The sequence below is a fragment of the Lissotriton helveticus genome, chromosome 1_1 (genome assembly GCF_964261635.1).
Source record: "Lissotriton helveticus chromosome 1_1, aLisHel1.1, whole genome shotgun sequence".
NCBI lineage: Eukaryota > Metazoa > Chordata > Amphibia > Caudata > Salamandridae > Lissotriton > Lissotriton helveticus.
In genome coordinates this window covers 1,552,354,137-1,552,374,599 of record NC_136057.1, presented here as the reverse complement: position 1 = coordinate 1,552,374,599, position 20,463 = coordinate 1,552,354,137, and positions in this window count along the sequence as shown.

Sequence of the window (20,463 nt, the reverse complement as noted above, 5' to 3'; positions counted from 1 at the left end):
TTGGACTTCCCAGCACCCCATGAGAGAAGTACACCCTATTTATCATCCCGAAATCCCTGAAATGCGTGATAATGCTGACCAAGTCATAAGAGCAAGGGTGGACGCCCGTTTTCAGGAACAATGGGTGTACACTCCGTGGAAAAGGAGTGAGGTTCTTGCCCTAAAATCACAATTGCCTGACCCTTGCAAGAATCCCACCGCCTACTACAAAGAGCTGACCGAAGCTGCAGCCTCGGCTGTCATGACGTTAGCAGATATCGAATTATTTTTTGGATTATTGGTACCGGTCGACATATGGCGGCAGGTGCATGACACCGATCATGCTGCCGAGCTAGGGGGGACCTGGATTGAGTTGAAAGACTGGGACCGAGACCGTAAACCCGGTGATAGGCCTAGGAACGAAATCATCACCTTGCCAGCAAAAATTGTAGCTTACATGCAAACACTGATTCCCCCTCGAAAGGTTGACTGGGATAAATTGACAGCCTGTAGACAGAAGAAGGATGAGAGTGTCTCCGACTTCTTCACTCGGTTTGAGGGAGTTTTCATTGATTTTAGAGGACAGGATCTGGCGACGGATGGTGGGGTCCGGTTGTTTGTGAATAGGTTTGTAACCAATTTGGCACCCGAAATTTCTGCACGATTACAGGCCACCGAGAGCACCTGGACTACCTCCACTGACTCTGTGATACTGAGTATGGCCCAATATTATGAGCATAGGGAGAATGAGAGCAAGAATAAAGTAGAGAAAAAGGCCAAGGATATTAAGACTGGAGTATTGCTACAGCAAGTCGTTCGTGGACAGGGAGGAGGGAGAGGAGTTCGAGGGCCCGTATCCAGAGGGGAGGGGACAGGCCGAGGCGCAGGCCGAGCGCAGGCGCAGGCGCGAGCCAGCCGTTAGGGTTAAATCAGTGTGCTTACTGTAAACAGGAAGGACACTGAAAAGCTCAGTGTCCGTTACTACTTGCCCAGAACGGAGCAGTTAGGGGACGAGGCCGTGGACGGAGTGGCCCGGACCGGAGTGATATGCATAGGGAAGAGGCGGTTCAAGGCAAGTCTGAACTGAACCATTTTGACAACCCCCAGAGCAGACAATACTATAATGAGGATTATGCATTTTGTGAACAGGACAGATACGATCGCCCATAGGACAGCCAGGGACAGAGTAGGGGCCAGGTGTCAATCCCAGTCAATCAGCAAGGACCCTATGTGAAGGGGGAGTTAATGGGGACTTCTGAGAATTTTTTAATTGACACAGGAGCAATGAACAGTTCAGTTGCCCGATCATTGGTTCCAGGGGTGGCTCTGTCCGGGCAAAATAACGTATCTGTGGGATTTTCGGGAGTCCCAGTGGTGAGCCCCATCTCTAAACCTCTCCCCTTCACGATCGGCCCTGCCACTATTGATACGCCATTCCTGTTGACTTCACATTGTGGTCAGAATTTATTGGGTTTGGATATGTTTGACCATACAACCCTGTGCTGACAGTATGAAACAATGTTTTGCTAAAAATGAACCTCTCCCGCCTGAATTTGACACCGTCCCTGACACGTTATGGGCCACAGGGGATGCGGATGTCGGGAAGTTAGACATCCCACCCGTCCATATTACGTTGAAGAAGGGTGCGAAATTGCCCCGCATACCCCAGTACAAGATTTCGCCGATGGGCGAATGAGCCTTGCTCTCGATCATTCAGGACTTAATTGATAAAGGGGTGGTTGAGGAAACAGCTGCAAATCTTTGTAACAGTCCGATTCTCCTGATTTTAAACAAATCACCTGAGTCAGGATCCTAGGGGAAAAGCGATGCATATGGCTTTGTGATTGATTTGCGGGAGGTTAATAAGATAGTAGTACCACAGTATCCGGTGGTGACTGACATCACCACTATACTTACTATGATCCCGCCCACTGCCCAATATTTTTCGGTCATCGATCTGAAGAATGCCTTCTTCAGCATCCCTATCCATCCTCATAGCAGGCAGATCTTCGGATTCTCGTTATCTGGCCGAAGCTTTAGATTCTGTCGTGCTCCTCAAGGCTATACTGAAAGTCCGAGCATCTATAGTCAAGCCCTTAAGGCTCTGTTGGATGATCTAGTCTTGCCGGAAGGTAACGTGCTCTTACAGTACGTGGACAACTTGTTGATTGCATCCGACACTGAGGAGGGCTGTAAGGATGCCACGGTTAAATTGTTACACCATTTAGCGGCGAAGGGTAATACGGTATCCTTGTCCAAGTTTCAGTACTGTCGACAGGAGGTGACCTACCTAGGTCATCTACTGTCGAAGGAGGGTAGGCGTTTGACTCCTGAACGTATTACTACTATCTCTAACATGTCTGTCCCTTGCACCCAGCGTGAAGTTCGTGCTTTTCTTGGCATCACCTCTTACTGTCGCCAATGGATACCTAATTTTTCTCTTCTTGCTAAACCTTTGTTGCATTTAACCACTAAAGATGTGCATGAACCTCTCCCTTGTACTGATGAATGTTAGCACTCCTTTGACTCTTTGAAATCTGCCCTTTGTTCTGCACCCGTCTTGGGTACTCCTGATTACCGTAAACCTTTTGTACTCTACGTGCATGACGTCGACGGTTGCTCTCTTTCAGTGTTAACTCAGGAATTTGATGGTAAGCAAAGACCTTGCGCTTATTTGTCGGCCACCTTGGATAACGTGGCCAGAGCACTTCCTAGCCAGCTGAGGGCCACAGCAGCTGTCGCGGTGGCCATCCGACAATCAGAAGGACTTGTTCTAAATTCTAGTTTAACGGTGATGGTGCCACATGCTGTGGATGTATTGCTAAACAGAACTAAGACGCAGCATCTTACAAGTGCGCGCCTCACTGGTTATGAATTTACACTATTTGCCCCACATATTACGATTACGCGATGTGCTACATTAAATCCTACTTAACACAAAGAAGGGGAGAGGACCGTTCCTGTTTAAACTCCAATACCCCAGGCCCCCAAACCGGTTCAAATGTTCACACTAAAGGGGTATATAGAGTACACAATAGACATAACCAATAAAAATTTCTCAGTTTTGAAAAAATGCCCTCACTCACATACCGAAGTATGTGACATGCTTCATCATAGGGCCTGCTACTAACGCCCTGGTGTAGCCACATCCAGGGCGGAGCATTAGGGAGGGGGAAAAAATAATAAATTCCACACTACAAGACGTACAACCACATAATAGCAACACATACGAGTAACACAAATGAGGTGAAAAGCATGTGCAAAACACGCAGTGACTGGAACTGATGGTGCGACAAATAAGTGCAGTATGGGAAAGTGATTAAAACTGGTTAGGGGTGCCACTGAAAGGAATTACTTTATTAAACACAATTAGGTACCCATACCAGGATTAAAAATAAGAAAAGGATGGGAAATGTATTGTTGAAAAATTAAGGTTCCTCAAGACTTCCCTCCTACCACTGCTGAGGTCATACTCTACATTAAATCCTGACACATTGCTACCGCTCCCTTCGAATGAAAAGGTAAATGTTGTACATGATTGCCTATTTCGGACTGAAGAAGAAACAAAGGGTAGGATTGACCTCACAGACATTCCTCTATCTGACCCCCAAGGGGATCTGTATGTGGATGGGTCTTGTTTCAAGTTAACAGATGACACAACAACAGCTGCATATGCAATCACCACACTGAGAACAGTAGTTGAGACATCTCGAGTTCCCTATTGATCAGCTCAAGCTGCTGAACTAGTGGCATTATTACGAGCCTGTGAATTATGCTAAGGATTAGAGGTCAACATCTACACAGACAGCCAATACGCTTTCGGCGTGGCCCATAGCTTTGGGCGGCTGTGGAGGGAACGAGGTTTCCTCACGTCTCATGGTCAGAAAATACAAAATAGCCCACTGGTGTTACGATTGTTGGATGCCCTAACCTTGCCTAAAAAGCTAGCCATAATGAAATGTAGCGCCCATAAGGCAGTGGTGGACGAAGTAGGTGAGGGGAACGCTTTTGCAGATCAGATTGCTAAGCAAACAGCGCAGTCCATGATGTCCAATATGTTTGTAACGTCTTCAGCTAGATGGGTGGAGGAGTCCGATCTGTTCGATAATACCATAGAAAGTGTGAAAGAATTACAGAAGGAAGCTACCCCAGCTGAATTGGAAAGATGGGAGAAGGAAGTAGGGAGACTGGATGAAAATAACTGTTGGGTTGATTTAACAGAAAAGCAAAGATGGCTGTTGCCCAATGCCCTGGTGCAAGCCGTTGTAACTATGGCTCATGGCCCCGCCCATGTGGGAGCTAAAGGAATTTGTGCTTTGTTGGACCCAGTATGGAATAATCCTAACATACAAAGGACGGCTGTCCGTTTGGTCCAATACTGTATGGTTTGTTTGCAACATAATCCAGGGAAAGCAGAAAGTGTTTTGAGTGGAAATTTCGCACCCCCGACTTTACCGTTTGAAGTACTCCAGATGGATTATATCCACATGGAGCGCGTCAACAACTTAAAATACGTTTTAGTAGTGGTGTGTGCCTTCAGTAAATGGGTTGAGGCCTACCCAACCAAAGAGAACACTGCCCTAGCTACAGCAAAGGCCCTTATCAAAGAATTTATACCTAGATTCGGTTTGCCCCGTTTGATTTGGTCGGACACTGGGGGGCACTTTCAGGGGGCCCTTGTTAAACACATCTGCAATGGCTTACAAATACGACAAAAGTTCCATGCAGCCCGACACCCCCAGTCGGCAGGGTTGGTGGAGAAATATAATGGGATTTTGAAGCTCAAGATGGCTAAGATCCAAGAAAGTACTGGTTTGAAGTGGCCTGACACCCTACCCTTAGCTCTCATGTCACTGAGAGTTACCCCTCATTCCCGTTCTGGTCTCTCTCCCTATGAGATTGTCTTTGGGGGACCAGCTAACATATGGGGGGTACCTAGGCCACGATCTTTTTCTGATATTGAATACCCTATGTTGATCGATTACTTGTATGCTTTGACTAAAGACCTCCGTTCTATTCATCAGCAGGTAGCATCTGTACAGCAGCCTCCGCCAGAGGGCCCCGGACACCGATTGGAACCTGGCCAGTGGGTACTGGTTAAGAAGTACGAGCGAGACACCAGCTTGGCCCCGAGGTGGTCTGAGCCACACCAGATACTACTCGCAACGCGGACAGCGGTAAAAGTGGATGGGAGGAAGCACTGGATCCATGTCTCCCATCTGAAGAAAGTGCCACTTCCGCTTCCCTATGATCGGCTGCAATCTGGTGAGATATTGACCGAGGAAATTGAGAGAGCCACTGCATTTGTCCCTTTTTCCGACGACTGCGAAACAGAGCAAAGGCAAGAAGAAGGAGTGACGGGATCGGGCAAACCGGTCTCAGCTGAATCCGCAAGTGCCCTTAATCCTGTTGTTGATATTCCTGCGAGCGGCGGCTCCAATGAAAACAAAGTGCCTACTTTACTATTTTCCGATCAGGAAATTCCGGGTCATATGCGATACAACCTACGGCCAAGAAAACATCACGGTGCCTCAGACAACATTGTTAGGAGGTAAGGAAAGACTTGAGTAGACAGGGTTTGCTAGATTCCAAGTCTGAGGTACTGAGCGGGACACTGGACTGAACACGTTGAGAACTGGAACTTTTGTTATTTGTGCTCTGTTCAGAAAGAAAGACTTACACTTAAGAAAAAACGGCCAGGTTGTGCATCAAATCCCCTCGGAAACGATTTCTTTAATTCTTTTGAGATGAACGATAGGAGTCTGCCTGTGAGACTCTGACGGACACAGGGAGAAGAACCCTCTGGCAGGACGGACTGCTGAGCCCGAGTTTAGTTTTGGACTTTTAGTTAGGAATGTACCCTTTTGGTTGCATTTTACTTGAAGAAGAACGTCCCATTGCACCACGATATTGGCCGTTTTATGAGCCAATGTTTTCCACTTGGACCATGCGTGTGAAAATAGCTTTTGTGTTAGTAACAGTTGTTATATTAGCCATTTATATGGGAGTGTTTATATATTTAGAGTATAAGTACCCCATGCAAGCTATGATGCCCTCTACCATTGCCCCACCTGAGCACTTCCTGCTCACCTTAGCACCTCATAAGGAAAGACACCGCCAGACTTATGGTAAGAATGTATTTGTAGAGATGCTCCACCAAACCCACAGTACTACCAACCTAACCAATTGCTGGGTTTGTGGGCTCCTGCCATCAGTCATGCATAAGCATGACTTATTTCTCTCTCTGCCATTGTCCTATTTGGGTAGCTGTGAAGCCTGGTTTCAAATGTTCTCTGCTATGTATAACCATTATGTAGAAAACCCTAAACAATACACGGAGAAGGACTATAATATGATCCTAGCGTACATTGAGACACACCAGGGATTTAACCCAGCCGGAAATGGAGGGGAGGGATCTCTGGACCCAGATGATTGCATGAATTTGTATACTGCTAATGAAAACAGTACTTGGTTACAGGATGAATTGTATGATTTTGCTAATTTTAATCATTCTCAGAACTTCCAGCATTTTGTTGCCAGAAATGTCACTAGTGAACGCATTATGCCAGTCCCTATCCACAATACTTCCTCTGATTTTTGCGTGCAGGGTATGGGACATGTACAGGTTGGGAATAGTATCTGCAATTATACTTATAGAATGAAGATTTTCAGCACCCCCCATTGTTGACGCCACCAAATGTGTATTTCGTTTGTGGGGAAAATGCTTATACTTGGTTGCCACGAGGCTGGGCAGGACAGTGTTACCTGTCTTTCTTGTACCCCCCTGTGTACATAGCACCATCAGATTATCATAAAACACACCAGCTTCACAGCCCACGACAAACTTCCACTAGGCAGCGAAGGCAGCTTGACATGACCGAGGTTGATCAGACTGACACGTCCTTGCAACAGTTTACAGACTTTACCAAAGGATTGGTCCCGTTCTGGGGGCCGATATTTAATAGTAGGGAAATAAGACGTTTGTCCAGAATTGTGGAAAACGTCATTAACATAACGACTGATATCATGACCAATATTACCGTAGAGCTTCAGGCCACGAGACTCGTTTCGCTCCAGAACCGGATGGTTCTGGACGTTATCTTGGCTGATCGGGGAGGAGCATGCCGGGTGATCGGCAGCTCCTGCTGTGTTTACATTCCTGACTCCGCCCCCACGGTCCATTTGGCTATCCAAAAATTACATCGCATAGCGGCCGAAATGCACACTGAGAATGGGTCTTGGTCACTCTCTGGTTGGTTCTGGGGGCTCTTGTCAACTTGGGGTTGAAAATTATTGATGATAGTCGCTGGAGCAGCTGGTATCATATTCACCTGCTGCCTCTGTATGCAGTGTGGACCGGCTTGCTGTTCTTACTGTGCCACGAAAGTAACAGCCATGTTCACCCCCTCTTCTGTCCCCACTAAGACTCAGATGCTCCAATAGGAGATCCGTGAGTTGATGGCCCTTGATGAAGAAGTCTTCCAGGTTTAGTACTTCCTATAAGTTAGCTATATCACGCTAAAAGGAGGGATTGAGGAACCAGAATTCGATCTGGGCCTAGTAGAACATGTAGTTATTGTTAGTAATTAGCGTGATGTAGCTATTATTTAGATATCAAGCTATTAACATTAACAATGCCTGCACACGAGGACTCATGTACACTTTGTTGCATTTTATTCCATCCCATACGAAATCACAGCTAGACCCTACAAGTGCCATTTTGTGGCCTAGTCCGGTTTTATTTTTTAGCACTCAGCACTAACGAAACCTTCCCAATGTCCATGCTCGAGATGCATTCCCCTGTGAAATAGTACAACTGTAGCAACCTGCTGTTTCTGCACGTTAGGCCTGTCAAGGTTATAGGTGGGGGTAGATTGGGCAAGCACATTCCAGGGGAGCGCTGTTCGGACTCTCTCGGAGTTAGCAGAAGGGAGTCACCCTCTCGACCTTGTTATAATGAACCAAGCTATACTGAGGAGGGTTTTGTGTTCCATATATGGTCTTTCCTTTGCACCAACCTGTACCAGCCTGTATTTTTCCATCTTAGGTAACGGCTTCGAAATGTAACAGTATATATGTGAATTGCTGATAATGTGCCAGCAGTCTTCTTGGCGGACCTCGTGGGGTTAGGCCGCAAGGAGCTCCTCTAGCAGAGTTTGTTTGTTGTAATAAACGATTGAACCTTCTACACTGCCAAATTACTGATTATTGGTAATTGATATATGGGCTATTTGTAAGTATGGCTCTATTTGGGTTGTGATTATTTTTACGGCACTTCATGAAAAGCACAACTTTGCCCCAGAAAGGAAAAAATCTTATTTTTTGGATTTTATTTAGCATAAGAAAAAATCCAAAGAGTCTGACTTCTTGTGGGTCACAGATGTTCCCTGCAAAATAGCCTAATCATTTTTGAGTCTTTTTGGGAATAGCAAAACATCCCATTAGTGTTAAAAATGTGGGGTCTCTATCTGGCAGGTTATTACACTGTCCAATTAGGTGTGAAGTGTGGGGGTGCTCCTCGAGGTGCTGACATGTCATGGTGCATGCACCATCGTCATCATCATTGAATCACTGTCATTGGCTGATGAACCGGAGTTGATGGCGCCGATGTTAGTGGGCCAAGGCTGCAGTGTGGAATGGGGTGATGCACTGTGTAACTTAAGAATAGTGACCATAAATCATGGTGCGCTTAGCGCTGTCGATGTTGGCATGGAGCGGCGGCATCGAGGATACCATGGTGGCAGCGTGAAGCGAGGCGGTGTGAAGTGCATTGCCCACAAGTCCCGGTGCAAGCAGTGTCTCAGTGTCTGTGGTAGTGAGACCAGGGTTACGGTGGGAAGTGTGCCAGTGCCCTTTGTGGTGCCTTCAGGTTACGGAGCCCGCAGCGGCATCGTTTACGGCATCGGGTTGCTTTTTCATCAGATACAGCACAAAATCCACAGTTCTTGGTGCTGGTAGCAGATGAACTGAAGTCTTAGCTTTTCCTGAGACTTATTGAACTGATGGAAGCTCTACCTCAAGCCCTTGGAGAACCTCAGGAAAATAAAATGCATAAAGTCCAGTCCTTTCATTGCCCAAGACAGAAACAACATGTACAGGGCAACACAGCAAAGCACACAGCAAAGTGGTAGTCTCGCCTCACAGCTTCTCCAGCTCTTCCTGGCAGGTTCCTTGATCCCAAAAGAGTTCTAAAGTTCTGGGGTCAGGGCCTCAATATTTATACCAAATTTCCCTTTGAAGTTGGTACAAGCACAGTTCCACTGGCATACATAAACCAGTTCTGCCAGGCTCAGGCCAGCTTCAATCCAGGAGGGGGAGACAGCTTTGTCGAAGGCAGCCACAGTCCATTGAGGTGCAAGCCACAACTCCTCTCACGACTCCAAATGCAGCCAGGTCTCTTTATCCTGGCTATGAGTCACACAGGAAAGGCAGGAAATACCTCAACCAACCACTTGTGTCTGTCTAGTATGAATGCGTATCCCCTACTCCTGTCACTCTGAACCTAGACCGGGAATACACAAATGGCAGAGGCACACTGGATGTTTCAGCAAGAAAATCGGTGCTTTCTAAAAGTGCCATTTTCTAACAAACAATATGAGAATCATCTTTACTAAAATAGATGTTTTTAAATTATTAAGTTCAAGATACCTAAACTCCATTCCTCCATCTTGTCCCAATGGAAAGATATGCTTGTAAGATGTTACAAAGCAACACCCATGTTAGCCTATGGAACAGATAGCTTTTGAATAGGAAACATTAAACTGGCAGTATTTCACTATCAGGACATGTAAAACACACCAGCACATGTCCTACTTTTCCCATCCACTGCACTCTACCCATGGGGGTACCTGGGGCCTACCTGAGGGGTGCCTTACATGTCAGAAAAGGGAAGGTTAGGCCCTGGCAAATGGGTTGCCAGGGCCTTGCCATGTTTACATGGCAGTAAAAACTGTTTGCAGACACTCCAACGGCAGGTCTGAGAACCCTTTGAGAGGCTATTTGTATGAGTGGCACATTCAGTGCTGCAGGCCCACCAGCAGCATTTGATTTACACGCTCGGGGCAAGCAGTGCACTGCACTAGGGACTTAGTAGTAAATCAAATAAGCTAATCATGGAAAAATCAATCCATAAACACAATTTACAGTAGGAGCACATGCACTTTAACACTGAACAGCAGTGAGTAAGTACGCAGAGACACTAAATCAACGTAGAAAACGCCAAAACATGCCAGGTCTAACATATGTCCACTCCAGCTGAAAGTGAGGAGAACTACCCACCCACCTGAGAGTGATCTTCAATAAGGCGGAAGAACCTGGACAGAACATCAACGTTCAGCATTAGCGTGTTCTGTGCCAGTGAAGTGTTTCACCATAACATCCATTCCCAGTAGGGAGGTGGACCACCTTAACAGTTCTGGGTTCTCACCCCTCATTTGCATTAACCCTCTGAGGGGCCTGTGGTTGGTCTGAATTCCGAAGTGAGTCCCAAAAAAGTAGGTCCCTAGCTTCTTCAGTGCCCAGACCACAGCAAAAGCTTCTCGTTCTTTGGCACTCCACCTTGGTTCCCTGGGGAGTAGACTCCTGCTAAGGAAGACTACAGACTGGTCTAGACCTTCTTCATTCAGTTGTTAAAGTACTTTTCCCACACCATAATCTGAAGCATCTGTCTGCACAATAAAATCCTTGGAGAAGTCGGGTGCCTTGAGCATGGGCGCCGTGCATATGGCTGCCTTCATTGCATCAAAAGTGGTCTGGCAGGCATCAGTCCGGGTCACTTTCCTGGGCTGTTTCCTGGAAGTCAGCTCAACCAAGGGGGCAACAATGGTGCCATAGCCCTAGACAAATCTCCTATAGTAACTGGTGAGACCTGAGCAGGCCCTCACCTCGGTCTGAGTCTTGTGGGGCTCCCAAGCCAAGTTTGTGTTAATCTTAAGCTGCAGGGGTGCCCCCTGGTGACCTCCTACCTGGTACCCTAAGTACTCCACAGACCCCTGCCCGATCTGCCATTTTCTGACTTTGATCTTGAGACCTGTCTTCTGCAGAGCCTTCAGCACTTCCCAGAGGTGGTGAAAGTTGTTTTCCCAGCTGGGACTGAACACTCCAGTTAGGCGGCAATAAAATCCTGCAGTCCAGCCAACACCTGGTTGACCAACCTCTGAATGGTGCTATGGGCAGTCTTCAACCCACAGGGAATCACCTGAAACATCTAGTGCACCTCTGGTGTTGAGAATGCAGTTCTCTCATTAGTCTCATCAGTCAAGGTATTCTGCCAGTACCCAGATGTTACATGACTGAGGAGCTTGGCTATTCCCAACTGATCTATGAGCTCATCAGCTCTGGGGATGGGTGAGTGTCAGTCCTGGTGACAGCATTGAGCCCATGGTAGTCCATGCAGAACGGAAGTTCCGGAGTGGCACCCGTCACAGCGGCCTTTGGGACCGAAACCACTAGGCTGGCCCAAGGACTGTTGGAAGGCTCTATCTCCCCTAACTCCAACATCTTAGAAACATCTTCTTTGATGCTAACTCTAACCGTATCAGTCAGCCTGTAAATCTTGTGCTTCACAGGTGGACTGTCCCCGGTGTCCACTTCATGGATATATCACTGAGTGACAACAGGGGTCAGGGAGATCAGGGTGGCAAACTGCTCCAACAGCTGATGACAGTAACTGTTGCTCCGGAATCAGTGTAGGGGAGAGGTTCACACCTTCCACTGATACATCATGTTTCTTGGTAGACAGGTGGTCAGAGAAAGGTTCAATCTCCTCTTCCACCCCTTCATCTGTCACCAAGAGCATGCTTACTTCAGACCTCTCAAAGTGAGGTTTGAGGTGGTTCACATGTAGGACCCTCAAAGAGTTCCTGGGAGTCTGCAAGTTCACTAGGTAAGTGACATTACTCTTGCACTCCCCCACCTCAAAAGGCCCAGTCCACTTGTCCTGCAGGCACAAGGCTCGACCGGAGCCATAACCCACACTTTCTGGCCAGGTTGAAATTCTACCAGAGTGGCATACTGGTTGTACCAACGTTTCATCTCTTCTTGGCTGGCTTCTAGGTCTGGCTGTGCAAGTCTTCTGAAGCACACAGATTGGTTTCTAAAGTCCGGCATGTAGCCAAATACATCCTGGGGAGTTTTCCAGGGACATGTCTCCCAGCCTTCCTTCATCAAACTGAGAGGTCCTTTCACAGGGTGCCCATACAGTAACTTAAAGGGAGTGAACCCTAATGACTTTTGCTGTATCTCCTAGTAAGCAAAGAGAAGGCATCACAAGAGGATGTCCCATTTGCACCTCATGTGTTTGGTTATACCCTCAATCTTGCCCTTCAGGATTTGGTTGAAACTCTCTACCAGACCATTGCCTTGGGGGCGGTAAGGAGTGGTGAACTTGTAGGATACAACACTTACCTCCCACAGAGATGTCATATACGCGGATGTAAAACTATTACCCCAGTCAGATAGCACCTCGGGGGAACCCTGGGTGGGAAAAGATCCCCATCAACGCCTGCCCACCATGGGCAATATCGTTGTCCTGCGAGGGATAGCCTCTGAGTACCAGGTGGTATGGTCAAGCAAGACCAGGATGTACCTGTTGCCCATGGCCGTCTTGAGGTCCAGAGGCCCCAAAATGTCCATCCCTACCAACTCGAATGGGGTGCCTACAACCAGAAAAGGTTGAAGAGGCGCCTTACACTTCCTCCCACTCTTACCATTTGCCTGGCAAGTTTGGAAAGACCTACAATGTGCATCAGACTTCCTTGGCATTTGGGGGCAAAGGAAGTGTGAGACAATCCTGTCAAAGGTTTTCTCCTGCACCAAATGTCCTTCCAAAAGTACGTCATGAGCCAGACCCAGTAAGAAGGTCCTGAAGTGCTGCAATACCACCAGCACACTGGCTGACCTTGGGTCAGGGACCTTAGGCTCACTGTATAGGAGACCATTCTCCCACTTAATCCAGTGGGATTCAGATGGATCACCAGCTGCCTAGTTTGCTGCCTGCTGCCACAAACCTTCCAGAGAAGGCATTCCTTCTGCTCCTTGCAGAATTCTTCCCTTGCGGGACCCCCTTCTGGCTGCCAATGGGTCATCTCAGATAAATCCCCACAGTGCAGCCACTTGTCACCCTATAGGTGCCGATGAAGCCCCCTCAATGTCAGATTCCTCCTGGACCGTGGGAACCTCACGACCAGGCTTCCTGTGCCCCTTGCCTTTTCTCTTGGGAGGCCCCTGGACCACTGTTTCAGGCTCCAGGTACTTCTGATCACCCTTGCTGGCTGTCATGAACCGAGTGAGCACACATGCTCACTCTAGCAACCCAAACATCTCCAAGTGAGACCTCAGATCTACATCTTTCTGGAAGGACTGCTCCAGGTTGTCACCTAGCAGACAATCTACAGACGTGGTAGGGCTCACAAACACCCTCGAGGGACCTTAGGCACCCTACTCAAAGGGAACCTATGCCACCTTACATTGGCGCTCTGAGCTGCTAGAGCAAGTACTTGGTGGATGCACCAAGGAGTACTTGCTCCTCAGATACCAGGTGAAACTAGACTGACCAGTGTCTCTGAGATCCTCTACCCTTCTTCTATTGATGGTCACCCAGCCTCTATCTTTAGTGTTTGCAGGCACTTGGCTTCCTGGGACCAACTTACTGTCCCCTAGTGAGACAAGCGTCATTTCTGCGGGATCCCTACCTTCCTCGGGGAACGCCTTCTCCCTATGCGCTACACTAGCCAATACCTTGGACTACCCACTGATGGGTGGCGGTGCCCCCTTGGTTAATTTGTGATCTCCCTTCAGGTGGCCCACCTGGTCACATATATAGCACTTACTGGTCCCCATCTCTGTAAACTTCCCTGAAGAGACCCATTGCTTCTTATCTCCTGGGGGATGGGAATCCGTAACCTGGGTACTAATTTGGGGCCCTTCGGAGAACTCCTTTGCTTTACCCTTGTCCCCCCACTCTTCTGCTACGGACCCTGCCCACCTTTGGCCAAGTCTCCCCATACACTTTCTTGTGAACCCTGGTACTCATCCAGCTGTCCGCCTCCAAAGCAAGATTCCTGGGGTTTACTATCTGTCAAGTGCTGACGCAACTCTGCAAAACATAGACCAGACCAGTGGTCCCACACAATCAAATTGTACAGACCCTGAAAATCTGTCACATTGCTCACCTTCACCCAATCATCCACTGACCTGCAAAAAGAATCTACACATTCTAACCATGTCTGGGAATCAGTTTCCTTACTGGCTCTAAATTGATCCCTGTACATTTAAGGAGTGAGATGATACCTAGTGAGAATGGACTCCTTCATGTCAGTGTAGGTGAGATTATAGTAACCCTGGGCGAAGTACTATGCTACACTTGCGTAGTTTGCAAAGTTTGTGCTGCTTTGCACTACGTGAATTGCACGTAGCTCAGTGCAAACACGCGTAGCGGTCATTTTTTGCATGCTCGCGGTCCTCAACGTCAAGTTGGCGACCACAAGCGAGCAAAATGACATCCGGGCGAGACTTTTTCCTCGTCCGCGATCAGCAACATCAATTTGGCAATCACGAACGTGGAAAATAAACCTCCCGGCAAGAATTTCTGAATTTCGACGCGGGGATGTCAGGTTTCTCATGGCAAGTGGTCGCGTATGCTTGCGACCACTCGCAATGAGAAACTACCAGTCTGCGTTGAGAAAGCTGCCGCTCGAGTAGAAATCTACTCCAGTGGCAGAAAATGACTGCTTGCACTGTGCAAGATGCGGTTTACACTGATTGCACAGTGCGGACAAGCACCCGCCACTGTGCAATCAGTGCAAACAGCATTTTGCATAGTGCACTACGCAGTTTGCGTAGCTCGCATAGTGTGAAGTGCACTTCGCGTAGCTACACATAGTGCTACTACACAAACTACGCCCAGGGTTAGGTTATACCCCTTACCCAAAGCCAACAATATGTCCCTTGCCTCTTTCAGAAATAGGTCCACAATCCTGCTTCCCAATTCTCTTCAGAGACCCCATTCATGTGGCTACATGCCTCATAGCCCTGGAACCACCTCTGAATGTCATAATCCTGCATGTATTCCTTTCCTACATCTTTAGCAATGTGCACTATCCTCTCTGAGTGCACTGAGTAATTGCTGCTACCATCTGAGCTGGACCTACTCCTCTGATCCAGCTCATTTGCCCTAAGCTCATGGTCTCACAACATTAATTTATCTTCCATTGCCAGCTTGAGCCTCTACAGGTCCATTACATATCTCCTTGCTTTCCGCTTGTGTTCCAGCTCCTCTGGGGACAAGCCACTGCTGCCTGGCCTGGGGGGGTCCGTCCCCTCCCAAAAGCACCTCAAACCTTGAAATAATCTCCTCAGCCTCCACCCTGAAATCTCCAGAATGTTCACTGGACAGTAGTGAGAAAGTGCGCAGAGATACTGTACCAGCAAAAGCAAAGTCACCATCACAACGAGTTGGTCATGAAGCAAACAAGCATTTGCAATGCAATCGGTCTCGCCTTTGGGACCTTATATGTATTTAACTATGAAGTACATTAGCCTGGGTGCTAAAGCATATACTGTTCTTTAACATGGAGGGAAAATATGCACCAAACTGTGGGACACGCCAGGTATGGGAACACATGGAGAGAAATATTGCCTTTCAGCAGGAAATGGTATAGTCCAAAGCTATGTTCTTAATATATAATCAGTGCCTTCGGGGGTTATATCACTGAAAATACAAGATTTGAAAAAAAAAATATTGTCTACAGTGGCTCGTGCAAGACAATTCCTATGTACTGGAATCTAGAGAATGCTAAAGTGATTCTGATAGTTTACTGACCTCTGCTGATCGTTTTCTATCAAGAAAGTTAAATAGAGGCAGTTGCCAGAATTATTTTTTTTAAAGTTCCTCAGCAGAAAGCAATTCTGGTATTTTACTGACTTCTACTGGTTGTTTTCTATCAAGACAGTTAAATAGAGGCAGTTGAACAGAAAAAAAGTCCGTAAGCGGAAGCAGACAAGTCCTAGGGCTGATATCCAGAACCCACAAAGTACTTACACATACATATAAGTATATACTAAAGTATATAAGTATATACTAAGGTATATGCAAGAGGTCTCGAATACTCAACCTAAAAAACCGGGGAAACATGCAAAAAGATGCCAGGTCGTTTTTGGGCTTTGCACACACAGTTCTATGGGCCAGCGTTGAGCCAGATATTGATGGGATTTTTTCTTAACCGTAGGCAAAAAATCCAAACCACATCTGGCTGCTTGCTGGGGTGCAGAGACACAGTGCCTTCCTCTTCCTCTCACAGTTTTTCTCATAGGCAGAGAAACATTTGTGAAAGAAAGGAGTTGTCTTCATAAATAAAAATGGCTGTCTCTCTCTGATTCACTTTGAAGTTCGGCTTGTACCACTGATAGCACGCAATGCATAGAACTTGTATGAAATTAACAGATTTAGTTTGTCAGGTTGGTCTCAAGCTGTTTTCATATTTGTTTACTATACAGTCTTGAAAAAGTCTAAGTGGAGACAAACATATGTGAGCTGATGATCATGTACTTGATTGGAAGCGTGTAAACACAATAAAGACAACAAAAGCATGACTTGATCTTGGACCTATGGATTGACTTTTCTGGTTGTTTGTTCTCAAACAGTGTTATTTAGTATTAAATCTGTTTTATTGATAGAACACACGGCATTGGATCAGAATGAAGTCGCCTACATCCCAGCGGGCCGGCTATCTATAATCTGGTACAAAAGGGGGTGGTGATGGACGGAGCATCAGAACCAATCCAACACTCTCACCCAGTCAAAAGATCTGGGTTTGATCCATCACCGTTCTTTAGCCCACTCTGCCACCCCAGTTCAGACATGGCTATATGCAAATCAGTCTGACCCTGTGCCTCATGGAAACAGTCCAGCCCGAACTGCCAAGCCATGCCTTCCCTGGACCGGAAACAAGCTTCCGAGGACCTGTTTCTGGCATTCCAGCCATCTTCAGCCCGGCTTGCTTGAATCCAGTGGCAAAGTGAGCAAGGGACTCACATCTGAGCATACCCTGCCACACTTATGGCGGCCAAAGCTTGTTTCCGGTCCAGGGAAGGCATGGCTTGGCAGTTCGGGCTGGACTGTTCCCATGAGGCACAGGGTCAGACTTATTTGCATATAGCCATGTCTGAACTGGGGTGGCAGAGTGGGTTAAAGAACGGCGATGGATCAAACCCAGATCTTTTGACTGGGTGTGAGTGTTTGATTGATTCAGATGCTCCGTCCATCACCACCCCCTTTTGTACCGCTTTTGGCCGCCATAAGTGTGGCAGGGTATGCTCAGACGTGAGTCCCTTGCTCACTTTGCCACTGGATTCAAGCAAGCCGGGCTGAAGACGGCTGTAATGCCAGAAACCGGTCCTCGGAAGCTTGTTTCCGGTCCAGGGAAGGCATGGCTTGGCAGTTCGGGCTGGACTGTTCCCATGTCAGACTCCAGTCCTCAGGATCGTTTGTTGCTTAATGGGGTCCACCTCTTGACCTAACCACGCCTGAATACCATAAAGGCACAGGACGATAGAAGGATCAAGTGAGGGAAGGAAGGGAAGGGAACTGCGTGGAGGGAGATCTGAAACGACACAATCAACAATTATCACTTCTCCATGTATCACACTAAAACCAGCCAATAACACAATATCATAACCTCTAATACCTGAGTTGGCAAGTATGTCTTTTCTGTATAGCAAGGTAGAAATATAAAGAAGGTTGTCGTCACCTTTCTAGATAGAACAGGATATGTTGGCCCTGTATGGTAAAGCACAATATTATGATCTACTCATTATGCCCTCAACCGTATAACACTGATAAGATGTTAGGCACTTTCTTACCTGCCTTCCCTCTTGTTCATTAGGAATGATATAATCAAGCAATCCCTTCAATTAAATAATAAAGACGTGGAAAATAATAATTCTACAATCCAGATGCAGGTGACCTCAATAAGAGTTGTAAGCACTCCAATAATAATGATACCTTACTTGCCAGGATCACTGAAAAAGAAGGAGTTCCCGCTTTTGAATTACTAGTAACAACGTTAGTCACAATAATCTGAAAAGTATTTTTTTTCACCGGATGTACTCCCAAAACAACGAGTACACCAACGGAGAACTTTGCTAGTGAGGCAGCCGACAATGCCGTCCGATAATGAATTCAAACTTCTGAACCTGTTCTCTCCCTTCCTGGCGGCCGACAATGCCGTCTGAATAATGATCAAAGAAAACAAACCGTCCCCCGCAAGAACAGAGAATCAGTGCTCACCAACGGGGGACCAAAAAATGGAGAAACAGGAAATTATCCCTAAGGCTGCTGAAGAATTCGTCCTCCGCAAAAGCTCAGAACGGCTGACCAACGGAGGGCAAATATGAAGAATATCCGATCATTTCTTCTGCGTGCAGCCGCACAGCAGTGAATCAGCCTGTAATTCCAGACCAAACAAAGTATCTTTCCAAGTCAAGGTTTCTGCCACAAAGAGCCACTGCTAGAAACCTTCATGCAGCCGGCAAAATATTTGACACTCTTCCGCGTCAGTCATTTGTTTAAATAGAACCACATGATGCACCAGGAGCGCCGAGACTTATGGGAGATGTAGTCTTTGTATATACTTGCATTTTCCCATTATAAGTGCGCCCAATTTGAAACCTGACAGTACATCCCCCTTCAAGGAGGGCGCAACGAAGGGACCAGGCTTCATGGGGTATTTCCTGTGGAAAGAAGCTACCAGTCTAGGCGCGTGTACACCAGCAGCTGGTTCCCATGAACATTCGTCAGCACCATACCCTTTCCATGACACCAAGTACCACAATCGTCGCCACTTCCATTTGGAATCACGTATGCCAGCCACCTCGTACTCCAATTCATCATTCACTACAACAGGCGGGGGCATCTTCCTACCCTGAGTCTTAGAGGGTTTCAGCAAGGAAACATGGAACACAGGATGAATACGCAAATGGGACGGCAAACCAAGGCGCATGTTGACAGGACTGATGCACTTCCTTATCCTGTATGGCCCAAGAAACTTTGGATGGAATACGCTATGCTTCTTGAAGCGCATATTCCTGGTAGACAGCCACACCCAATCACCAACTTGATACAGCGGACCAGGACACCGGTGTTTGTCAGCTGAAGCTTTATATACAGTCTTGGCCTTCCTCAACTGAAGCTGAGTCTCCTTCAGAATGTCTTGTATATGTGCCACCCTGCTAGCCACCTCAGGAATGTTCTCTCCCCTAAGGGGATGAAGAAAAGGAATCACGTCGTAAACAAGGGCTATGTTTGTATTGTGGCCAGAAAGGTCATTTCGTAAGGGAATGTCCTGTTAAACCAAACACCAACAGGTTTAGGGCTATCAAGTCAGTATCCACAGCCAGCGATAAGCCTTCGGAAAACTAACTTATTTATTTATTTATTTTTGCAATTTGTACAGCGCGCAACTACCCGGAGGTGTCTCAGCGTTTTAAAGATCAAAAACTACACGAACAAGGGCATCTATTGTGCAAACAGCCACGTCTTAAGCTGTTTCCTGAAGCTGAGTAGCGTGGGGCAAGTCTTAATGCCCAAGGGGAGAGAGTTCCACAGTCTGGCTGTGGCCACTAAGAAGCGTCTGTCACCCCAGTTGATCTTATTTGTGGGCGGGACGTTCAGGAGGTGGGCTGATGATGAGCGGAGAGTTCTTGGTACCTCTAAAGGTCTAAAAGCTAATTTGAGGAACTGAGGACCAGTGTTGTTAATGGCCTTATATGCTATGCATAGAGCCTTAAACTTTGTGCGGCTTCTCGCTGGAAGCCAGTGCAGTTTACGAATGAAGGGGGAAATGGAGTTGTGTTTTGGAATGTTGAGCATAACCCTGGCTGCAGCGTTCTGCACCAACTGGAGATTATTAAGCACCTTTGCCTGAGCATTGAGGAGGAGGGAGTTGCAATAGTCTGTTCGTGAAAGTACAAGGGAGGTGATCAGGGTCTTTGCAGCTGAGGTGGGAATGTAAGGTAGGATTTTTTAAATTTTCCTCAAGATGAAAAAGGATGAGGAAACAACATTGTTTACATGATGATTAAAGAGAAGCCGATCATCGAAGATGACTCCGAGGTTTCTTACTTTAGTGACAGGTTTGGGCGGGGGCCTAGTTCGCTTGGCCACCACTGTGGGGACCAGCAGGGCTCTAATTTGCCAAAAAGCCTAATTTCAGTCTTGTTGGAATTCAATTTGAGACACTTGGCCGCCATCCAGGAGCTGATGGCCAACATTCCCTCCTGGAAGTTGGCGGCCACCCTGTCTCCGTCCCGGTGTATTGAGAGGACTAACTGAGTGTCATCAGCATAGGTGGTGAGGCTGATGTCGTGTTCCTTTATCACCCTCGCTAAGTCCGATACATAGATGTTGAAAAGAGTCAGACTTAGCGATGAGCCCTGTGGGACACCGCAGGGAAGGGAAAGGGGAGATGAGTAGAAGGAACCCAGTTT